The sequence below is a fragment of the Canis lupus genome, chromosome 4 (genome assembly GCF_003254725.2).
Source record: "Canis lupus dingo isolate Sandy chromosome 4, ASM325472v2, whole genome shotgun sequence".
NCBI lineage: Eukaryota > Metazoa > Chordata > Mammalia > Carnivora > Canidae > Canis > Canis lupus.
In genome coordinates this window covers 18,973,823-18,998,290 of record NC_064246.1, presented here as the reverse complement: position 1 = coordinate 18,998,290, position 24,468 = coordinate 18,973,823, and the positions used below count along the sequence as shown (strand labels likewise).

Sequence of the window (24,468 nt, the reverse complement as noted above, 5' to 3'; positions counted from 1 at the left end):
ATGACTTGGCCTATTTAGATACTTTAAGCCAGCAGTTTTCCAAACCCTGTCTCCCTTGATCCTGGCTTCCTCTTTTTCCACACTGGTCCCGAGTTTCCAAAGTATTCTTAGAATATTTCAAGTCTGAGACCTACTGATTATGACGGCTGCCTTTTACTCCTCTTTCTGGTGATAATTGATGTTTGTATCTTTGTCTTTATTTCTAACCACCGTATTAAATATAATTCCCATATCATAACATTTACCCATTTAAAGTGTACAGAGTTGTGCAATAATCAATAAATCTAATTTTAGAACATTTTTGTCATTCCCAAAAGGAACTCTGTACCATTAGCAGTTTGCTTTCCTTACTCTCTGCCTTAGGCAACCACTAATGTACTTTCTCTGTCTATAGATTTGCCTTTTATGCACATTTCATGTGCATGAAATTATATAAGGTACTCTTTTGTTATTGGCTTCTTTGGTTTAGCATAAAGTTTCCAAGATTCAGCATGTATCAATATTTCATTTTCATCACCAAACACTATTTCATTGAGTAGATATACTCCATTTTATTTGTCCAGTCATGAATTGATGGACATTGGGGTTGTTTCCACTTTTTGGCTATCACAAATAATGCTACTATGAACATTCATACATAAATATTTATGTGAATGTATATGAATATCATATATAATTAAATCATATATAAAATATTTATGTGAAAAATATATAATATTTTTTATTATATATGAATATGAATATGAATATGAATATGAATGAATATGAATACAGGAATGTTATATGTATATATAAAATTTAGAGAGAGTGTGGGGAGGGGCAGAGGGAGAGGGAGACAGAAAGAAGGAGAGACAGAATCTTAAGAAGGCTCCACAGTCAGTGCAGAACCTGACATGGGGTTCAATCTCAACCTTGAGATCATGACCTGATCCGAGATCATGACCTGATCTGAAACCAAGAGTCAAATGCTTAAGCTGACTGAGCTATCCAGGTGCCCCATATGTGAACATATATATATATATATATTTTTTTTTTTTTTCCGAGTATGTACTGAGGAGACAGATTGCTAGGCTTAAGGTAACTCTATGAGAATATTTTGAGAAACTACCTGGCTCTTTTCCAAAGTGGCTCACCATTTTCCTAACCTAATAGAAATGTGTGAAAGTTCTGCTTTCTCCAACATTTGTTATTATCTATTTTTTTATCATAAACATCCTAGTGAGCAAAGTGCTATCTCATTGTGGTTTTATTTGCATTTTCCTAATGGCTAATGATGTTGAACATTTTTCACGTGCTTGTTGACCTTCAGTTTATCTTCTCTAAAGAAATGTCTATTCAGATTCTTTGCCCACTTCTTTTTAAAATATTTTATTTATTTATTTGAGAGAGAGAGAGTGAGCAGGAGGAAGAAGGACAGAGAATCTGCAGCAGATACCAGTGAACTCAGAACCAGAAGCAAGGCTCGCTGCTGTGACTGACTGCCGCAAGATCATTACCTGGGCCAAAAACAAGAGTCAGACACTGACTGAGCTTCCTAGGTGCCCCCTACTTTGCCCACTTTTGATTTGGATTGACTTTTTACTGCTGAATTTTTAATAGTTCTGTATATATTCTAGATGCAAAACCCTGATCACATATATGATTTGCAAAAATCTACCATTCTGTGTAATGTGGTTCCACTTTATTGATGGTATCATTTGTTGCAAAAAAGCTTTTAGTAGTTTTTATGGTGTCCATCTTATATATTTCTCCTCCTATCGTTTGTGCTTCTTTGGGGGCCATATCTAAAAAACCTCTATCTAATCCAAGGTCATAAGGATTTACTTCTATGTTTTAAGAGTTTTATAACTTTACCTCTTACATTAGGGGTTAAGTTTTGTGTATGGAATGAGGTAGAGGTCCTTCTTTTGCATATAAATATCCAATTATCCCAGTACCGTTTATTGAAAAGATTATTCTTTCTCCCCTGAGTTATCTTGACACCCTTGTTGAAAATGCATTAACTGTAAATATATGGGTTTGTCTTTGGACTCTCAATTCTATTCCTGATCTAGAAGACTATCCTTATGCCAGAAGCACACTTTCTTATAGCTCTTTAGTAAGTTTTGAAATTGTAAAAAGTGAGTTTTTCAACTTTGGTTTTCCTTTTAATTGTTTTGGTTTTTGGGGTCCCTTGCATATTAATATGAATTTTAGGTTCATCTTATCAAACTCTGCAAAAAACATGGCTGGCATTTTTTTTTTTTTATGGCTGGCATTTTGTTAGGAATTGCAATTTATAGTTCAATTTGGAGGAATATTGCCCTCCTAATAATATTAAGTCTCCCAATCTATGACATGGAAAGTCTTTGCATTTATATAAGTATTCTCTAATTTATTTTAATGTTGTTTTATAGTTTTCAGCGTAGAAAACTTGCACTGCTTTTGTTAAATTACTAAGTATCTTATTTTTCAATGGTATAAATAGAATTGTTTCTTTAATTTTGTTTTCAAATCACTCATTGCAAGTGTATAGATCATTTTGTACATTTATAGTGCATCCTGCAACCTTGTTGATTTTGTCGATTAGCTCTAATAGCTTGTGTGTGCGTGTTTGTGTGTGTGTGTGTGTGTGTGAGTGTATGAATTCTTTAGGATTTTCAGTATACCAGGATTTTCATGTTATTTTCAAATAGAGATAGTTTTACATCTTATTTTCCAATCTGGATGCCTTTTATTTATTTGTCTTTCTTAAATTATCTGACTAGAACTTCTAGTACAATGTTGAATGGAAATGAAAGAGGACATTTTTGTCTTATTCCTGATCATAGAAAGCATTTAGTCTTTCACCACTAAGTATGATTTCAGCTGTGGAATTTTCATGGATTCACTTTATCAGGTTGAAGAATGTCTTTGTCTTTTTTGACTGAAATTGTTTCTGAGTGGGTATTCCTTAAAAATTCAACGGTATATAAAAATAGGATGTAATTTCAACTGACATTGGGGTAGCAGGAGCTAGAGAACCTTGAGGAACATAGTTGGACAGTTAGATCAAGGGTGATGTATTGTTATTTTCCTTTTTTTTTTTGTTATTTTCCTTTTAAAAGAGATGATATTGAAGTGAACTAGTTCTTCCTAGTAAGATAATTTTTTCCCATACTTAATATAGTAACAGTTCTACTTTTATTAACTTATCTTTTAGCCATCCATGTCTCATGCCTTTAAGAGTGCCATGAATTTGGGTAATGATTAGGATTTAGTGTGAGCGATAGTAAGTATAAATGATTTATGTGTCAGTTGTTTATCTTGGCCTCGAATGATCATTGCTATAAATGTATAAGATATTTACTGATGTTTAACATCAAAGGTAGCCTTATGCTTCATTTGGACTGTGGAGGCCTTTGTGATATATTCAGTCATAAAATCATCTTGTAGGCAATAAAGAAACCAAGAGGTTCTTGCTGACTCTGGCATACTATATGGAATGCATTTTTGAATGGTTTATTTGTGCATTAGAGGAAAACATCAACCTTCTGGGGGTTGTCCACATTCCAGCATCTTGCATCTGTTGTATTTATGACAGAAGCAAGGCAAAAAAAAAGTATTTAGGGGGGAGGAGCAAGATGGCGGAAGAGTAGGGTCTCCAAATCACCTGTCTCCACCAAACTACCTAGAAAACCTTCAAATTATCCTGAAAATCTATGAATTCGGCCTGAGATTTAAAGAGAGACCAGCTGGAATGCGACAGTGAGAAGAGTTCGCGCATCTATCAAGGTAGGAAGACGGGGAAAAAGAAGTAAAGGAACAAAGGCCTCCAAGGGGGAGGGGCCCGCGAGGAGCCGGGCTGAGGCCGGGGCGAGTGTCCCCAGGACAGGAGAGCCCCGTCCCGGAGACGCAGGAGCTGCACCGACCTTCCCGGGCGGAAAGGGGCTCGCGGGGAGTTGGAGCAGGACCCAGGAGGGCGAGGATGCCCTCGGGCTCCCGGGGACAGTAACAGCAACTGCGCGCCCAGGAGAGTGCGCCGAGCTCCCTAAGGGCTGCAGCGCGCACGGCGGGACCGGCGGGACCCGGAGCAGCTGAAGGGGCTCGGGCGGCGGCTCCGCGGAGGGGGCTGCGCGGCCCCGGGAGCAGCTCGGAGGGGCTCGGGCAGAGGAAGAGGCTCCGTGCGGAGGGGGCTGCGCGGTTCCAGGAGCAGCTCGGAGGGGCTCCGGCGGCGGCTCCGCGGAGGGGGCTGCGGGGCGGGAGCGCGAATCCACCAGCGCAGGCTCCGGAGCACAGGGCGCCGGGACACAGCCCAGGATCCCGCCTCCCCCGGGACAGGCAGAGGCCGGGAGGGCCCAGGACAGCAAGGACGCTCCTGCCCCAGCTGAGCACATCAGCGGCCCCGCCCCGGAGCCTCCAGGCCCTGCAGACGGAGTTCCTGCCGGAGCTGAATCCAGGTTTCCAGAGCTGCCCCGCCACTGGGGCTGTTCCTCCTGCGGCCTCACGGAGTAAACAACCCCCACCGAGCCCTGCACCAGGCAGGGGCAGAGCAGCTCCCCCAACTGCTAACACCTGAAAATCAGCACAACAGGCCCCTCCCCCAGAACACCAGCTAGACCGACAACTTCCAGGAGAAGCCAAGGGACTTAAAGTACACAGAATCAGAAGATACTCCCCGGTGGTTCTTTTTTGGTTTGTTTGTTTTTGTTTTTGTTTTTGTTTTGTTTTGCTTTTTGATTTGTTTCCTTCCCCCACCCCCCTTTTTTTTTCTCCTTTCTTTTTCTTTCTCTTTTTCTTCTTTTTTTTTTTTTTGTTTTTTCTTTTTTCGTTTTTTTTTTTTTCTTTTTTTTTCTTTTTCTTCCCTTTTTTTTTTCTCTTTCTCTTTTCTTTCCTTCTTTCTCTCCTCTCTTTTTCTCTTTTTCCCAATACAACTTGCTTTTGGCCACTCTGCACTGAGCAAAATGACTAGAAGGAAAACCTCACCTCAAAAGAAAGAATCAGAAACAGTCCTCTCCCCCACAGAGTTACAAAATCTGGATTACAATTCAATGTCAGAAAGCCAATTCAGAAGCACTATTATACAGCTACTGGTGGCTCTAGAAAAAAGTATAAAGGACTCAAGAGACTTCATGACTGCAGAATTTAGAGCTAATCAGGCCGAAATTAAAAATCAATTGAATGAGATGCAATCCAAACTAGAAGTCCTAACGACGAGGGTTAACGAGGTGGAAGAACGAGTGAGTGACCTAGAAGACAAGTTGATAGCAAAGAGGGAAACTGAGGAAAAAAGAGACAAACAATTAAAAGACCATGAAGATAGATTAAGGGAAATAAACGACAGCCTGAGGAAGAAAAACCTACGTTTAATTGGGGTTCCCGAGGGCGCCGAAAGGGACAGAGGGCCAGAATATGTATTTGAACAAATTCTAGCTGAAAACTTTCCTAATCTGGGAAGGGAAACAGGCATTCAGATCCAGGAAATAGAGAGATCCCCCCCTAAAATCAATAAAAACCGTTCAACACCTCGACATTTAATTGTGAAGCTTGCAAATTCCAAAGATAAGGAGAAGATCCTTAAAGCAGCAAGAGACAAGAAATCCCTGACTTTTATGGGGAGGAGTATTAGGGTAACAGCAGACCTCTCCACAGAGACCTGGCAGGCCAGAAAGGGCTGGCAGGATATATTCAGGGTCCTAAAGGAGAAGAACATGCAACCAAGAATACTTTATCCAGCAAGGCTCTCATTCAAAATGGAAGGAGAGATAAAGAGCTTCCAAGACAGGCAGCAACTAAAAGAATATGTGACCTCCAAACCAGCTCTGCAAGAAATTTTAAGGGGGCCTCTTAAAATTCCCCTTTAAGAAGAAGTTCAGTGGAACAGTCCACAAAAACAAAGACTGAATAGATATCATGATGACACTAAACTCATATCTCTCAATAGTAACTCTGAATGTGAACGGGCTTAATGACCCCATCAAAAGGCGCAGGGTTTCAGACTGGATAAAAAAGCAGGACCCATCTATTTGCTGTCTACAAGAGACTCATTTTAGACAGAAGGACACCTACAGCCTGAAAATAAAAGGTTGGAGAACCATTTACCATTCGAATGGTCCTCAAAAGAAAGCAGGGGTAGCCATCCTTATATCAGATAAACTAAAATTTACCCCAAAGACTGTAGTGAGAGATGAAGAGGGACACTATATCATACTTAAAGGATCTATTCAACAAGAGGACTTAACAATCCTCAATATATATGCTCCGAATGTGGGAGCTGCCAAATATATAAATCAATTATTAACCAAAGTGAAGAAATACTTAGATAATAATACACTTATACTTGGTGACTTCAATCTAGCTCTTTCTATACTTGATAGGTCTTCTAAGCACAACATCTCCAAAGAAACGAGAGCTTTAAATGATACACTGGACCAGATGGATTTCACAGATATCTACAGAACTTTACATCCAAACTCAACTGAATACACATTCTTCTCAAGCGCACATGGAACTTTCTCCAGAATAGACCACATATTGGGTCACAAATCGGGTCTGAACCGATACCAAAAGATTGGGATTGTCCCCTGCATATTCTCGGACCATAATGCCTTGAAATTAGAACTAAATCACAACAAGAAGTTTGGAAGGACCTCAAACACATGGAGGTTAAGGACCATCCTGCTAAAAGATAAAAGGGTCAACCAGGAAATTAAGGAAGAATTAAAAAGATTCATGGAAACTAATGAGAATGAAGATACAACCGTTCAAAATCTTTGGGATGCAGCAAAAGCAGTCCTAAGGGGGAAATACATCGCAATACAAGCATCCATTCAAAAACTGGAAAGAACTCAAATACAAAAGCTAACCTTACACATAAAGGAGCTAGAGAAAAAACAGCAAATAGATCCTACACCCAAGAGAAGAAGGGAGATAATAAAGATTCGAGCAGAACTCAACGAAATCGAGACCAGAAGAACTGTGGAACAGATCAACAGAACCAGGAGTTGGTTCTTTGAAAGAATTAATAAGATAGATAAACCATTAGCCAGCCTTATTAAAAAGAAGAGAGAGAAGACTCAAATTAATAAAATCATGAATGAGAAAGGAGAGATCACTACCAACACCAAGGAAATACAAACGATTTTAAAAACATATTATGAACAGCTCTACGCCAATAAATTAGGCAATCTAGAAGAAATGGACGCATTCCTGGAAAGCCACAAACTACCAAAACTGGAACAGGAAGAAATAGAAAACCTGAACAGGCCAATAACCAGGGAGGAAATTGAAGCAGTCATCAAAAACCTCCCAAGACACAAGAGTCCAGGGCCAGATGGCTTCCCAGGAGAATTTTATCAAACGTTTAAAGAAGAAATCATACCTATTCTCCTAAAGCTGTTTGGAAAGATAGAAAGAGATGGAGTACTTCCAAATTCGTTCTATGAAGCCAGCATCACCTTAATTCCAAAGCCAGACAAAGACCCCGCCAAAAAGGAGAATTACAGACCAATATCCCTGATGAACATGGATGCAAAAATTCTCAACAAGATACTGGCCAATAGGATCCAACAGTACATTAAGAAAATTATTCACCATGACCAAGTAGGATTTATCCCTGGGACACAAGGCTGGTTCAACACCCGTAAAACAATCAATGTGATTCATCATATCAGCAAGAGAAAAACCAAGAACCATATGATCCTCTCATTGGATGCAGAGAAAGCATTTGACAAAATACAGCATCCATTCCTGATCAAAACTCTTCAAAGTGTAGGGATAGAGGGAACATTCCTCGACATCTTAAAAGCCATCTATGAAAAGCCCACAGCAAATATCATTCTCAATGGGGAAGCACTGGGAGCCTTTCCCCTAAGATCAGGAACAAGACAGGGATGTCCACTCTCACCACTGCTATTCAACATAGTACTGGAAGTCCTAGCCTCAGCAATCAGACAACAAAAAGACATTAAAGGCATTCAAATTGGCAAAGAAGAAGTCAAACTCTCTCTCTTCGCCGATGACATGATACTCTACATAGAAAACCCAAAAGTCTCCACCCCAAGATTGCTAGAACTCATACAGCAATTCGGTAGCGTGGCAGGATACAAAATCAATGCCCAGAAGTCAGTGGCATTTCTATACACTAACAATGAGACAGAAGAAAGAGAAATTAAGGAGTCAATCCCATTTACAATTGCACCCAAAAGCATAAGATACCTAGGAATAAACCTCACCAAAGATGTAAAGGATCTATACCCTCAAAACTATAGAACACTTCTGAAAGAAATTGAGGAAGACACAAAGAGATGGAAAAATATTCCATGCTCATGGATTGGCAGAATTAATATTGTGAAAATGTCAATGTTACCCAGGGCAATATACACGTTTAATGCAATCCCTATCAAAATACCATGGACTTTCTTCAGAGAGTTAGAACAAATTATTTTAAGATTTGTGTGGAATCAGAAAAGACCCCGAATAGCCAGGGGAATTTTAAAAAAGAAAACCATATCTGGGGGCATCACAATGCCAGATTTCAGGTTGTACTACAAAGCTGTGGTCATCAAGACAGTGTGGTACTGGCACAAAAACAGACACATAGATCAGTGGAACAGAATAGAGAATCCAGAAGTGGACCCTGAACTTTATGGGCAACTAATATTCGATAAAGGAGGAAAGACTATCCATTGGAAGAAAGACAGTCTCTTCAATAAATGGTGCTGGGAAAATTGGACATCCACATGCAGAAGAATGAAACTAGACCACTCCCTTTCACCATACACAAAGATAAACTCAAAATGGATGAAAGATCTAAATGTGAGACAAGATTCCATCAAAATCCTAGAGAAGAACACAGGCAACACCCTTTTTGAACTCGGCCATAGTAACTTCTTGCAAGATACATCCACAAAGGCAAAAGAAACAAAAGCAAAAATGAACTATTGGGACTTCATCAAGATAAGAAGCTTTTGCACAGCAAAGGATACAGTCAACAAAACTCAAAGACAACCTACAGAATGGGAGAAGATATTTGCAAATGACATATCAGATAAAGGGCTAGTTTCCAAGATCTATAAAGAACTTATTAAACTCAATACCAAAGAAACAAACAATCCAATCATGAAATGGGCAAAAGACATGAACAGAAATCTCACAGAGGAAGACATAGACATGGCCAACATGCACATGAGAAAATGCTCTGCATCACTTGCCATCAGGGAAATACAAATCAAAACTACAATGAGATACCACCTCACACCAGTGAGAATGGGGAAAATTAACAAGGCAGGAAACAACAAATGTTGGAGAGGATGCGGAGAAAAGGGAACCCTCCTACACTGTTGGTGGGAATGTGAACTGGTGCAGCCACTCTGGAAAACTGTGTGGAGGTTCCTCAAACAGTTAAAAATATACCTGCCCTACGACCCAGCAATTGCACTGTTGGGGATTTACCCCAAAGATACAAATGCAATGAAACGCCGGGACACCTGCACCCCGATGTTTCTAGCAGCAATGGCCACGATAGCCAAACTGTGGAAGGAGCCTCGGTGTCCAACGAAAAATGAATGGATAAAGAAGATGTGGTTTATGTATACAATGGAATATTACTCAGCTATTAGAAATGACAAATACCCACCATTTGCTTCAACATGGATGGAACTGGAGGGTATTATGCTGAGTGAAGTAAGTCAGTCGGAGAAGGACAAACATTATATGTTCTCATTCATTTGGGGAATATAAATAATAGTGAAAGGGAAAACAAGGGAAGGGAGAAGAAATGTGTGGGAAATATCAGAAAGGGAGACAGAACGTAAAGACTGCTAACTCTGGGAAACGAACTAGGGGTGGTAGAAGGGGAGGAGGGCGGGGGGTGGGAGTGAATGGGTGACGGGCACTGGGTGTTATTCTGTATGTTAGTAAATTGAACACCAATAAAAAAAAAAAAAAAAAAAAAAAAAAAAAAAAGTATTTAGTCATCTGCTGATTCCATTTGGTGCTAAACACATACTTTTCTCTAGAGTGCAAGAATACTAATTTATTTTATGTACTAGGGTGGATTGTAGCCATTCCTAGAGACATGAGTGTTTAAATTGGCAAAAGCTAAACAGTGAATACTTTGCATGTAGAAGATCCATGTTTGGCATATGGCTTGAATGAGGCAAAGTCTTTGATAACTAGGGATATGGATTTTATTTTTTTAAGATTTTATTTATTTATTCATGGAAGACAGAGGGGAAGAGAGAGAGAGGAAGAGAGAGAGAGAGAGAGAGAGAGAGAGAGAGAGAGAGAGAGAGAGAGGCAGAGACACAGGCAGAGGGAGAAGCAGGCTCCATGTTGCCCTATGTGGGACTCAATCCCGGGACTCCAGGATCACACCCTGAGTGGAAGACAGGCACTAAACCACTGAGCCACCCAGGTATCCAGGGATATGGATTTTATTTTATTTATTTATTTTTTTAAATAAATTTATTTTTTTATTGGTGTTCAATCTACCAACATACAGAATAACACCCAGTGCTCATCCCGTCAAGTGCCCCCCTCAGTGCCTGTCACCCATTCACCCCCACCCCCCGCCCTCCTCCCCTTCCACCACCCCTAGTTCGTTTCCCAGAGTTAGGAGTCTTTATGTTCGGTCTCCCTTTCTGATATTTCCCACACATTTCTTCTCCCTTCCCTTATATTCCCTTTCACTATTATTTATATTCCCCAAATGAATGAGAACATACACTGTTTGTCCTTCTCTGATTGACTTACTTCACTCAGCAAAATACCCTCCAGCTCCATCTACGTTGAAGAAAATGGTGGGTATTTGTCGTTTCTAATGGCTGAGTAATATTCCATTGTATACATGAACCACATCTTCTTTATCCATTCATTTTTCGATGGACACCGAGGCTCCTTCCACAGTTTGGCTATTGTGGACATTGCTGCTATAAACATTGGGGTGCAGGTGTCCCGGCGTTTCATTGCATCTGAATCTTTGGGGTAAATCCCCAACAGTGCAATTGCTGGGTCATAGGGCAGGTCTATTTTTAACTCTTTGAGGAACCTCCACACAGTTTTCCAGAGTGGCTGCAACAGTTCACATTCCCACCAACAGTGTAAGAGGGTTCCCTTTTCTCCGCATCCTCTCCAACATTTGTGGTTTCCTGCCTTGTTAATTTTCCTCATTCTCACTGGTGTGAGGTGGTATCTCATTGTGGTTTTGATTTGTATTTCCCTGATGGCCACTGATGTGGAGCATTTTCTCAGGTTTTTGTTGGCCATGTCTATGTCTTCCTCTGTGAGATTTCTGTTCATGTCTTTTGCCCATTTCATGATTGGATTGTTTGTTTCTTTGGTGTTGAGTTTAATAAGTTCTTTATAGATCTTGGAAACTAGCCCTTTATCTGATATGTCATTTGCAAATATCTTCTCCCATTCTGTAGGTTGTCTTTGAGTTTTGTTGACTGTATCCTTTGCTGTGCAAAAGCTTCTTATCTTGATGAAGTCCCAATAGTTCATTTTTGCTTTTGTTTCCTTTGCCTTCGTGGATGTATCTTGCAAGAAGTTACTATGGCCGAGTTCAAAAAGGGTGTTGCCTGTGTTCTTCTCTCGGATTTTGATGGAATCTTGTCTCACATTTAGATCTTTCATCCATTTTGAGTTTATCTTTGTGTATGGTGAAAGAGAGTGGTCTAGTTTCATTCTTCTGCATGTGGATGTCCAATTTTCCCAGCACCATTTATTGAAGAGACTGTCTTTCTTCCAATGGATAGTCTTTCCTCCTTTATCGAATATTAGTTGCCCATAAAGTTCAGGGTCCACTTCTGGATTCTCTATTCTGTTCCACTGATCTATGTGTCTGTTTTTGTGCCAGTACCACACTGTCTTGATGACCACAGCTTTGTAGTACAACCTGAAATCTGGCATTGTGATGCCCCCAGATATGGTTTTCTTTTTTAAAATTCCCCTGGCTATTCGGGGTCTTTTCTGATTCCACACAAATCTTAAAATAATTTGTTCTAACTCTCTGAAGAAAGTCCATGGTATTTTGATAGGGATTGCATTAAACGTGTATATTGCCCTGGGTAACATTGACATTTTCACAATATTAATTCTGCCAATCCATGAGCATGGAATATTTTTCCATCTCTTTGTGTCTTCCTCAATTTCTTTCAGAAGTGTTCTATAGTTTTGAGGGTATAGATCCTTTACATCTTTGGTTAGGTTTATTCCTAGGTATCTTATGCTTTTGGGTGCAATTGTAAATGGGATTGACTCCTTAATTTCTCTTTCTTCAGTCTCATTGTTAGTGTATAGAAATGCCACTGACTTCTGGACATTGATTTTGTATCCTGCCACGCTACCGAATTGCTGTATGAGTTCTAGCAATCTTGGGGTGGAGACTTTTGGGTTTTCTATGTAGAGTATCATGTCATCAGCGAAGAGGGAGAGTTTGACTTCTTCTTTGCCAATTTGAATGCCTTTAATGTCTTTTTGTTGTCTGATTGCTGAGGCTAGGACTTCCAGTACTATGTTGAAAAGCAGTGGTGAGAGTGGACATCCCTGTCTTGTTCCTGATCTTAGGGGAAAGGCTCCTAGTGCTTCCCCATTGAGAATGATATTTGCTGTGGGCTTTTCGTAGATGGCTTTTAAGATGTCGAGGAATGTTCCCTCTATCCCTACACTCTGAAGAGTTTTGATCAGGAATGGATGCTGTATTTTGTCGAATGCTTTCTCTGCATCCAATGAGAGGATCATATGGTTCTTGGTTTTTCTCTTGCTGATATGATGAATCACATTGATTGTTTTATGGGTGTTGAACCAGCCTTGTGTCCCAGGGATAAATCCTACTTGGTCATGGTGAATAATTTTCTTAATGTACTGTTGGATCCTATTGGCCAGTATCTTGTTGAGAATTTTTGCATCCATGTTCATCAGGGATATTGGTCTGTAATTCTCCTTTTTGGTGGGGTCTTTGTCTGGCTTTGGAATTAAGGTGATGCTGGCTTCATAGAACGAATTTGGAAGTACTCCATCTCTTTCTATCTTTCCAAACAGCTTTAGGAGAATAGGTATGGTTTCTTCTTTAAACGTTTGATAAAATTCCCCTGGGAAGCCATCTGGCCCTGGACTCTTGTGTCTTGGGAGGTTTTTGATGACTGCTTCAATTTCCTCCCTGGTTATTGGCCTGTTCAGGTTTTCTATTTCTTCCTGTTCCAGTTTGGTAGTTTGTGGCTTTCCAGGAATGCGTCCATTTCTTCTAGATTGCCTAATTTATTGGCGTATAGCTGTTCATAATATGTTTTTAAAATCGTTTGTATTTCCTTGGTGTTGGTAGTGATCTCTCCTTTCTCATTCATGATTTTATTAATTTGAGTCTTCTCTCTCTTCTTTTTAATAAGGCTGGCTAATGGTTTATCTATCTTATTAATTCTTTCAAAGAACCAACTCCTGGTTCTGTTGATCTGTTCCACAGTTCTTCTGGTCTCGATTTCGTTGAGTTCTGCTCGAATCTTTATTAACTCCCTTCTTCTCTTGGGTGTAGGATCTATTTGCTGTTTTTTCTCTAGCTCCTTTATGTGTAAGGTTAGCTTTTGTATTTGAGTTCTTTCCAGTTTTTGAATGGATGCTTGTATTGCGATGTATTTCCCCCTTAGGACTGCTTTTGCTGCATCCCAAAGATTTTGAACGGTTGTATCTTCATTCTCATTAGTTTCCATGAATCTTTTTAATTCTTCCTTAATTTCCTGGTTGACCCTTTTATCTTTTAGCAGGATGGTCCTTAACCTCCACGTGTTTGAGGTCCTTCCAAACTTCTTGTTGTGATTTAGTTCTAATTTCAAGGCATTATGGTCCGAGAATATGCAGGGGACAATCCCAATCTTTTGGTATTGGTTCAGACCCGATTTGTGATCCAATATGTGGTCTATTCTGGAGAAAGTTCCATGTGCGCTTGAGAAGAATGTGTATTCAGTTGAGTTTGGATGTAAAGTTCTGTAGATATCTGTGAAATCCATCTGGTCCAGTGTACCATTTTTTTTTAATTTTTATTTATTTATGATAGTCATCACAGAGAGAGAGAGAGAGGCAGAGACACAGGCAGAGGGAGAAGCAGGCTCCATGCACCAGGAGCCTGACGTGGGACTCGATCCCGGGTTTCCAGGATCGCGCCCTGGGCCAAAGGCAGGCGCTAAACTGCTGTGCCACCCAGGGATTCCCTGGTCCAGTGTATCATTTAAAGCTCTCGTTTCTTTGGAAATGTTGTGCTTAGAAGACTTATCGAGGGTAGAAAGAGCTAGATTGAAGTCACCAAGTATAAGTGTATTATTATCTAAGTATTTCTTCACTTTGGTTATTAAGTGGTTTAAATATTTGGCAGCTCCCACATTCGGGGCATATATATTGAGGATTGTTAAGTCCTCTTGTTGGATAGATCCTTTAAGTATGAGATAGTGTCCCTCTTCATCTTCACTACAGTCTTCGGGGTAATTTTTAGTTTATCTGATATGAGGATGGCTACCTCTGCTTTCTTTTAAGGGCCATTTGAATTGTAAATGGTTCTCCAACCTTTTATTTTCAGGTTGTAGGTGTCCTTCTGTCTAAAATGAGTCTCTTGTAGACAGCAAATAGATAGGTCCTGCTTTTTTATCCAGTCTGAAACCCTGCGCCTTTTGATGGGGTCATTAAGCCCGTTCACGTTCAGAGTTACTATTGAGAGATATGAGTTTAGTGTCATCATGATATCTATTCAGTCCTTGTTTTTGTGGATTGTTGCACTGAACTTCTTCTTAAAGGGGAATTTTAAGAGTACCCCTTAAAATTTCTTGCAGAGCTGGTTTGGAGGTCACATATTCTTTCAGTTCCTGCCTGTCTTGGAAGCTCTTTATCTCTCCTTCCATTTTGAATGAGAGCCTTGCTGGATAAAGTATTCTTGGTTGCATGTTCTTCTCATTTAGGACCCTGAATATATCCTGCCAGCCCTTTCTGGCCTGCCAGGTCTCTGTGGAGAGGTCTGCTGTTACCCTAATATTCCTCCCCATAAAAGTCAGAGCTTTCTTGTCTCTTGCTGCTTTAAGGATCTTCTCTTTATCTTTGGAATTTGCAAGCTTCACTATTAAATGTCGAGGTGTTGAATGGTTTTTATTGATTTTAGGGGGATCTCTTTATTTCCTGGATCTGAATGCCTGTTTCCCTTCCCAGATTAGGAAAGTTTTCAGCTAGGATTTGTTCAAATACATATTCTGGCCCTCTGTCCCTTTCGGTGCCCTCGGGAACCCCAATTAAACGTAGGTTTTTCTTCCTCAGGCCGTCGTTTATTTCCCTTAATCTGTCTTCCTGGTCTTTTAATTGTCTGTCTCTTTTTCCTCAGTTTCCCTCTTTGCCATCAACTTGTCTTCTATGTCACTCACTCGTTCTTCCACCTCGTTAACCCTCGTCGTTAGGACTTCTAGTTTGGATTGCATCTCATTCAATTGATTTTTAATTTCTGCCTGATTAGCTCTAAATTCTGCAGTCTCTTGAGTCCTTTATGCTTTTTTCTAGAGCCACCAGTAGCTGTATAATAGTGCTTCTGAATTGGCTTTCTGACATTGAATTGTAATCCAGATTTTGTAACTCTGTGGGAGAGAGGACTGTTTCTGATTCTTTCTTTTGAGGTGAGGTTTTCCTTCTAGTCATTTTGCTCAGTGCAGAGTGGCCAAAAACAAGTTGTATTGGGAAAAGGAGAAAAAGAGAGAGAGAGAAGGAAAGAAAAGAGAAAAAGAAAAAAGAAAAAAGGAAGAAAAAAAAGGAAAAAAGAGAAGAAAAAGAGAAAGAAAAAGGTGAAAAAAAAAGGGTGGGGGAAGCAATCAGAAATCAAAAAGAAAAAAAAAAAACATGGGGGAGTATGTTCTGATTCTGTATACTTTAAGTCTCTTGACTTCCCCTGGAACTTGTCCGTCTAGCTGGTCTTCTGGGAGAGGGGCCTGTTGTGCTGATTTTCAGGTGTTAGCACTTGGGGGAGCTGCTCTGCCCCCTGCCTGGTGCAGGGCTCAGTGGGGGTTCACCCGGTGAGGCCCCAGGTGGAACAACCCCAGTAGCGGGGTCGCTCTGGAGCCCTGGATTCAGCTCCCGCAGTAGGTCCTGAGCTCTTGGTCTGCAGGGCCTGGAGGCTCCGGGGCGGGGCCGTTGATCTGCTCAGCTCGGGGCAGGAGCGTCCTTGCGGTCCTGTGCCCTCCCGGCCTCTGCCTGTCCTGGGGGGAGGCCGGATCCTGGGCTGTCCCGGCGCCCTGTGCTCCGGGGCCTACGCTGTTGGATTCGCGCTCCCGGCCGCGCAGCTGCCTCCGCGGAGCTGCCGCCCGAGCCCCCCCACCCCACCACGAGCTGCTCCCGGTCCCGCAGTCCTCTCCGCCTGGAGCCTCTTCCTCCGCCCGAGCCCCTCCGAGCTGCTCCTGGAGCCGCGCAGCCCTCTCTCCGCGGAGCCGCCGCCCGAGCCCCTCCGAGCTGCTCCGGGTCCCGCCGTGCGCGCTGCAGCCCTTAGGGAGCTCCGCGCATCTCCCGGGGCGCAGGTGCTGTTACTGTCCCAGGGAGCCCGAGGGCATCCCCGCCCTCCTGGGGTCCTGCTCCAACTCCCTGGAGGCCTTTCCACCCGGGAAGATTGGTGCAGCTCCTGCTTCTCCGGGGCGGGGCTCTCCTGTCCTGGGGACACTCGCCCCGGCCTCAGCCCGGCTCTCGCGGGGCCCCTCCCCCTTGGAGGCCTTTTGTTTCTTTATTTCTTTTTCCCCGTCTTCCTACCTTGATAGAAGCGTGAACTCTTCTCACTGTAGCGTTTCAGCTGTTCTCTCTTTAAATCTCAGGCCGAATTTGTAGATTTTCAGGATGATTGGAAGGTTATCTAGGTAATTTGGTGGGGACAGGTGATTTGGAGACCCTGCTCTTCTGCCATCCTGCCCCTCCTCCGAGATATGGATTTTAAATACAAGTTACCTTCTATTATGCATGCATACACAGTTGACCTTTCAACGATAGCCATTAAGTTTTGAGTTCAGAAGCTTTCTATATGCATTCTGGTAAACATGAAATATGACTCAAGTAAAACTGACTAGTAAATCACAAGATATATTGGTGAACCTGTTCTAAAATCTGTTTCTGGAATGAGAGATAAAAGGGAGCAGGAAGTTTTATGCTATCTATTTTTGTGCCCTTTATCTATTTTTTCAGGAACGTAGACAGTTTCCTGATATTTTATCCTGTGTGATAGGATGATTTTTATATATGTGATCATTAGTAAAATGTTCAAATTGTTCACTTCAAATTTTTAAATGGGTTGATGTTCACTAATTAGTTAAATAAATATGTATCAAGTATCTTTCATGTCACCTCATGGGGCTTATATTCCATTGGAGAAGACAGAAAACAAACATGATAGTATAAAGTATACTAGTGATAAGTAGAAGATAAAGCAGGGAAAGGGGATATGGCATATCAAAAGTGAACTTGTTGGTGGAACTTTTAGATAGGGTGACAAGAGGTTGGTTTTTGAGTACAGACTCAAAGGAAGTGAAATGTTGAGCCAGACGTTAATCTGGAAGGGAACCAGCAACAGAATGGCCTGAGGTAGGGACATGCCTGGCTTTTTAGGGAAACACCAAGGAAGTCCATGTAGCTGGATCACAGTGAGCAAGGAGAGTTGTAGGGATGAGGTCAGAGAGGTATGTTGGATGATTTGAGCAAAACAATGATATGGTTACTTTCTAGATGTGATAAGAAGTCAAATTCTGGTAAAAAATAATAGTATTTACTGACTGAATGTGAGATATGAGAGAAAGAGAAGTAGACGATGATGACAATATTTTTGGCCTGGACACCTGAAAAAAGCTGCCATTTACTGAACTGGTGAAGACTCAGAGTAGCAGGTTGAGAGGCTCTAACTATCAGGAGCTCAGGTTTTGATATGTTATGTTTGAAATACCAAGTGACTTTAATGTCATATTTTTTGGCTCATTTTCAAGATGCTGATGTGCCTGCCTGTGAAACATTTCTTAACCTACCCATACTTTTCCTTACAATTCTTGTAGTAATTCTAATCTATTCTACCAGCATTAACTCATTTTATTTAACATACTGTTATTTAACAATTAACAGAGAGCAGAGAGCTTGAGGGGGTGCTTATTTTTACTTTGTATTTATATTTTCTCATAGCTCTTAGCTCAATTCCACTGTATAAATACTTGGTATCTCAGAGTACTCAAAATTTAACAAGATTATTAACTTATTTCTGTTTCCTCAATCAGATAGATCTGAATTTTGGTTAACGTAGAAACATCAATTTAACTTTCTGAAACACATGTTGAATATATCTTTACATCCATAAAGGACATCTTTACCTTCATTCTACTTAAAATTTTGCTTCCTGCCAGGGAATATATTTAGAAATCAGATATTTTCCAAAACAAACTAAGATATATAGAAATAAGCACTGAACAACACACTTGCGTACAAGTGATAAAAAAACTGGTATCACTGGCTTTTTAAATGAGGGCTAGGCCAGAAACACTGAAGAATAGTTCATAGGCAAATCTAGTTTGCCTGATTGGGAACACAGTTAAAGAGTATTTTCATTCTTGGATGAATATATCTTAGCTTTTTGTAGTTATGATTTCCTTTTCCAAAATTAGAATTTTTATCTCATGGAAAAGTAAATTATTTTATGACAGTAACCTTCAAAGTTTTCTGGTGTTAAAGTGGTGAGAGATAGGAGCACCTGGGTATTTCAGTTAGTTAAGTGGCCAACTGTTGATTTCAGCTCAAGTCATGATCTCAGAGTCCTGGGATAGAGCTGTGTGTTGGGCTCTGCACTCAATGGGGAGTCTGCTTAAGGATTCTCTCTTTCCCTCTCCCTCTGTCCCTCCCCTTGCTCACACACATGTTCTCTCTCTCAAATAAATCTTAAAAAAATAAAATGGTGACAAGTGTCCTTAATTCATTGGTCACTATGTGCCAGATCCTTTATGAGGTCTAGGGGATAAAAGAATTAAGACATAGTTTTGACCCCAATAGAAACTCAGAATGGGTGAGAAACAGATGTATCAAGGAGTAACTATAGCAAATGATAATTGTGTAATATATGCTATATTAGTGCCTTATAAGCACTTGGAACACATGAGTACATCCATGGGTGACAGAACATGAGAATCCAAGATATCTTGAGGGATGAATAGACGTTTACTGAGAGATGTGAGGGGAGACTGGAACATAGCTCAAGGTGCTTGTAGAACCTTATGTGAGTCTGTGTGGCTAGAGAAAAGGATGTCTGTGAGAGATGTGGTAGGAAGTGAGGATAGAGAGAGAAGCTGGAGACAAATCATCTTTGTCTATAATAAAAAAGTATGAGTTTTATTATGTGTGAATTAACAGTCACTTTAAAATTTTAAATTGGGGATTGATGATCATATATGAATTTTGGAGGGACTCCTCTGATGATATTATAGAGAAAAGATTGTATTAGTCAAAAAGTTTTGTCTCTGAATTTGTTCTTCCCTTTTTGTATCGCAATGACTTCTTAGTTTTATCCTTAATTATTTCTCCTCTAGATTAGCTCTAGTAGTGAGGACAAGAACAAGGGTACATACTGGAGAAATAGTTAATGAATAGAATAACAGATCTTACCTAATGGTGGGGATGAAGGAATGGAAAAGTTGAGGATATTTCCCAGATTTCTTGTTAGCTAGATTTTGGGACCAGTGAGTCTGAGCATGTTGGAGGAGAAACATGTTGACGGGCGGAGGTGTAAAAAAGGCAGTGGGTTCAATTTCCAATATGTTTATTTTGAGACTCAACTTGAGTTATGTATCTGGAGCTCGGAAGAGAGATAAATACTATCAAATAATGTCAACTTAAATTTAGTATTCACTGTCATCTAAGAAGATAGGGGAGAAACATTTTAAGGAGGGAATATGGCTAACAGTGTGCTGTATAGAGAGAAGTCAGTAAGAAAATGCTGAAAAAATGTTTGACTTTAAATAATTTAACCTCATTATGCCCTCTAAGGTAGGAATTAATATTCCCATTTTGTAGCTGAAGTCAGGTTAATTATTCTACTCATAATCTGCTATGGGAGTGTTTTGTGTTGGGATTCTAGCCCCAAAGCTCATGCTATTTCTATTATAATGAGACAGACTTCCTGCCTTGGAGTTGCTCAGCATCTGCCTCACTCCCCTCCACTTATTGTAGGCTCCTCAGGCCCAGGGACATGCATTATCTCTTTCCGATCTCCTCCAAGGTCAGATACACATATGGTATGAATATAAAACATGGAGACTGCACTCATAGGCTGACACAAACATCTGTGCTGGTACTTCAGAACAGAGGTCAGGGATTCTTTTTGTTTGGCCAATTTGGGTTTGAGTATTTTTAAGTGGGGCAGGTATTCTATGGTATATGAGTGCCTCACCACTCCCTATGGAGTTACATTTGGCTTATTCATGCTTCCTGCTTAGAATAGACATTTGAGCTTATAACCTTAGAAACATCTGAGTTTATAACCTTATCTTTGGCCTTAGCTTTAAAGTCACATCTTAAAGCAGGTGTTTTTAAGCTTGTTGAATTAATTAAAAAGCCAAACTGTTTTTTCCCCCCTCTGGGAAAAGCAACCATTAAGCTATCATTACTAAAATGCTGTATTTAGAATGTTTTCTTTATCAAAGGTATACTGAAATAGTTAAGATGATAGTTTCATTCATTCTCCATTATCTCTGAGTTATATTTTTGAGCAATCTAAATGACCTTATGGATCACACTTTAATTTCTATTGTTATAGTTTTGGCCTGAGGTTTTTTTTTTTTTTTTCTTCAAATCAGTCTTGTACTGAAACTGAACTAAGGTATGTGTTTCTAATCTGAGTTGTATTACATATGATAATTATTCATCAAGAAGATATGCCTGAAATACGTAGTCTCTGTTGGGCCACCATAGAACTGTAGGGCTGTAGGAAAGTCCTTCAACAGACATTGGGAATAGATGATGAAACTACTGACAACAAATAAAAAGAGTGTTGGATAGAAGAAAAAATAAGATGAAAACAGAGAGGGTGGCAAACCATAAGAGATGCCTAACTCTAGGAAACAAACTGAGGGTTGCTGGAGGTGGGTGGGGGGATGGGGTAACTGCATGGTGAGCATTAAGGAGGGCACTTGATGGAATGAGCACTGGGTGTCATTACATGCAATTGATGAATCATAAATTCTACCCCTGAAACTAATAATACAGTGTATGTTAATTAAATTGAATTTAAATTAAAAAAAGAGAGTGTTAAGATAGGAACCAATACTGGATCCTATTTACAGCTGGGCCATTCAATGAAAAATGACTAGACTAGAGTGTGTGTAGGAAGCATTATCACTATTTAGTAAATGTTGGCTTTCTTAAAAACAATCTTCGCCACCACTTTTTATTAATCTTGTATGCCTTTGGACAAATGTTCTTTTCCTTTTTTAACATTTAGAGATAACTTTTTTTTCCTCATGGAATTCTTTATGAGAAGATGACTAGAAACTTATTAAACAGAATAAACCACTACATGAATATAAGACATTATTAATTAGGAATTTGGATCAACATCTCTGGGCTTGGATTCCATTTGTGCTAAGTTATGCTATTTGCTTTCTGAGATGCACCAAAATGTTTGGAAAATGATAGTCTATTTCTCACAAGTGAGTCACAGAAAGTTAAATAGGAAGAAATTGTAAGGAAAATGATATTGTTGATCTTTGACTAGGTGTTAAAATCCAACTCCACTCTCTTAGATGTAATAAATCTGTACTTTAAAGGAAAAGTTTTCTGACATAGATATTTGAATCTTGTTAGATTAAGTCATGATATATACACACAAATGGAAGGGAAGCATGTAGTACATCTGGATTTTGTTTAGCTCATTATTTTCTGCTTTACTCTTTACTCCTTTTACTTTAACCATATGGTAGATGACTTCAGATAAAATTTATTTTTTAGGTATAAATTTGAGGCAAATAGTAGATATAATATATAGTGTATTTGTTTGAGATAGGAAAAAATGAACATAGTGCATTTCTGAACTTTATATATACATTTTTTAAAAGATTTATTTATTTATTTATTCATGATAGACACACACACACAGAGAGACAGAGAGAGGCAGAGACACAGGCAGAGGGAGAAGCAGGCTCCATGCCTGGAGCCCGATGTGGGACTTGATCCCGGGAACCCAGGATCGCACCCAGGGACAAAGGCAGGCACCAAACTGCTGAGCCACCCAGGGATCCCCTGAACTTTATATATACATTGTCTTGACTGACATGTTGGGTTACATTAGAATTAAGCAATAATGCTTTCCAAGGAAGTATCTTGAAGTTATTAATATTCACTTTTGTGTATTTCATCTACCCAAGATATGCATTAATGGCCCAGAATAAATACATTGAGGGGTATCTTAATACTGCTATTATATGTTTTTTTCAGTTTTCTATTTGAATTTGAAGAATCCTTTTATTTTCTTCTTCATTGTATTTGTCCTATTAATATAGAAAATGAAAAATAAGAATAAAAAAGCAGTAAAGACCTCTTTCTGTTGCTTAATAATATTTTTATTGTAGAATCTTACATTTTTTCAATCTTTATTTTTTTGCTCAAAAATTTATTATCTCTGTATTCTATTCTTACTTTATCATCTTGTATCCTTTGTTCAGTTAAGTCTAAATATTCCACTTCCTAATTTATGTAGGAGAAAAACATTTAAATTAGCAGGTGTTTGCACTATTTTGTTTTCTGTTAGAGCACGAAGCTGCCTAGTGACCAGTGAAGCAGTTAGCAGGCAGCATCTTGGCAGAGGGAAGACCAGGGATAGAAGCCAACATAGAATGGAATCCAAATAGCAAAGGATCCATGGGATTTTCTGCTGCATATCTTCTTAGTCTTAAGAAAACAAAAATATTCTTCATAAGCCTGCCCTCCCTTACCTAAGTGGTTTTGTCAGTTCCAGAAAGTTCATTTGAACACCTGGAAGAGAAACTCAATAATTCTCATGTAGTTCTGCTTTGTTGAGCAGAGTACCTGCTGAGCTATTCACTTGGGCAAGGATGTAGCTTAGTAAGGAAGTTTTCTCTGATCCTCTTAAATGAGGATTCAAGGGTGCAAAGAATCAACTGCTATGAAAATCCTTTAGCTTTGCCTTTTCAATGGCCAGGCTTTGGTACCTTTCTTTTATTTTTATTTTTCAAACATTTAGATTTTTTTTCTTAAAAAAAAAATAAAAGCCCTTATAGTGGGTGGAAGATGTTTGCAAATGGACTGCATATCCAATTTTCTCATCTGTCCCTTAATATCATGGGAAATGCAATACCGGGACAAGTCCATAGTTTATTTATATTAGTGTCCTTTGCTAAGAGAAGTCACAAACTGAATGTTTGCTTTGCTTTACTGATATTTCTGTTTTGCTTGATTTTATATAAAAGGTTTAATTGAAGTGTAAGATACATTCAGAAATATGCATATCTTGTGAGCATACAGTTCACTGAACTTTTCCAAGTTAAACACACCCATATAACCAGTACTCAGAACGAGAAAAATTACCCGAATCCAGAAGGATCCCTCTGCTCTTTCCAATTACTAATTACTTTTCAAGAGTAATTACTATTCTTATTTCAAAGACCATAAATTAGTTTAGCCTGAGTATGAATTTTAAATAGATGGCATTAAGCAATATGTATTCTTTTGTTGTGTCTTTTTCTATCATGTATTTCATATTGTTGCATGTATTTGTATTTTGTTCATTCTCATTACTTTGGGATGTTTCCAGTTTGGGACTTCTAGGAATGCTTTTGCATATGTCTTTTAGAGAACATATGAATGAACATATTTCTATATGTGTATATCCTCTCCTAGGAGTGGAATAGCTGGGTCACGAGCTATGTGTATGTTCAGCTTTAGTAGGTACAGTTTTCTAAAGTAGTTACACCAATGGCTTCACTAAAATTTTATGTAAAGATGGGTATAGTTTAATTTTACTCTTTAACTTCCTTCAACATTGTGATGCATAAATGTGTTTAAACTCTCTGGATTATGTTTCTTTTCCACAAAATTTTTTCTTTCTTTCTTTCTTTTCTTTCTTTCTTTCTTTCTTTCTTTCTTTCTTTCTTTCTTTCTTTCTTTTCTTTCTTTCTTTCTCTTTCTTTTTCTTTCTTTTCTTTCTTTTCTTTTCTTTTCTTTTCTTTCTTTTCTTTTTCTTTCTTTCTTTCTAGTTCAGTATTTTCCATTATCTTTCCTCATGGTTTACAATATATATTTGGGATTTTGGACTAACACATACAATTATCAGGTTTACTTCCTCAAGAAATAATTTATGATTACTCCCAGGTTCTCCTTTTTATAACATTCATCCTGGGTGAAGACCTTGTACATTCCACACTCATGGCTTTACCACCCAACTATGAGCTGGTAATTCATAGGTCTCTATTTCTAGCCTAGACTCTGAATTCTAGATCCATGTATAGTGTATTTTCATTTGGATATTAT

At 39.4% G+C, this 24,468-nt stretch overlaps 1 protein-coding gene across 7 annotated transcripts in view; it reads left to right on the top strand.

Moving 5' to 3' along the window:
* The window catches only part of CTNNA3 (catenin alpha 3), a 1,671,697-nt gene that overhangs the window by 397,503 nt on the left and 1,249,726 nt on the right, over positions 1 to 24,468 (top strand). The gene's annotated exons all lie outside the window — the stretch shown is intronic.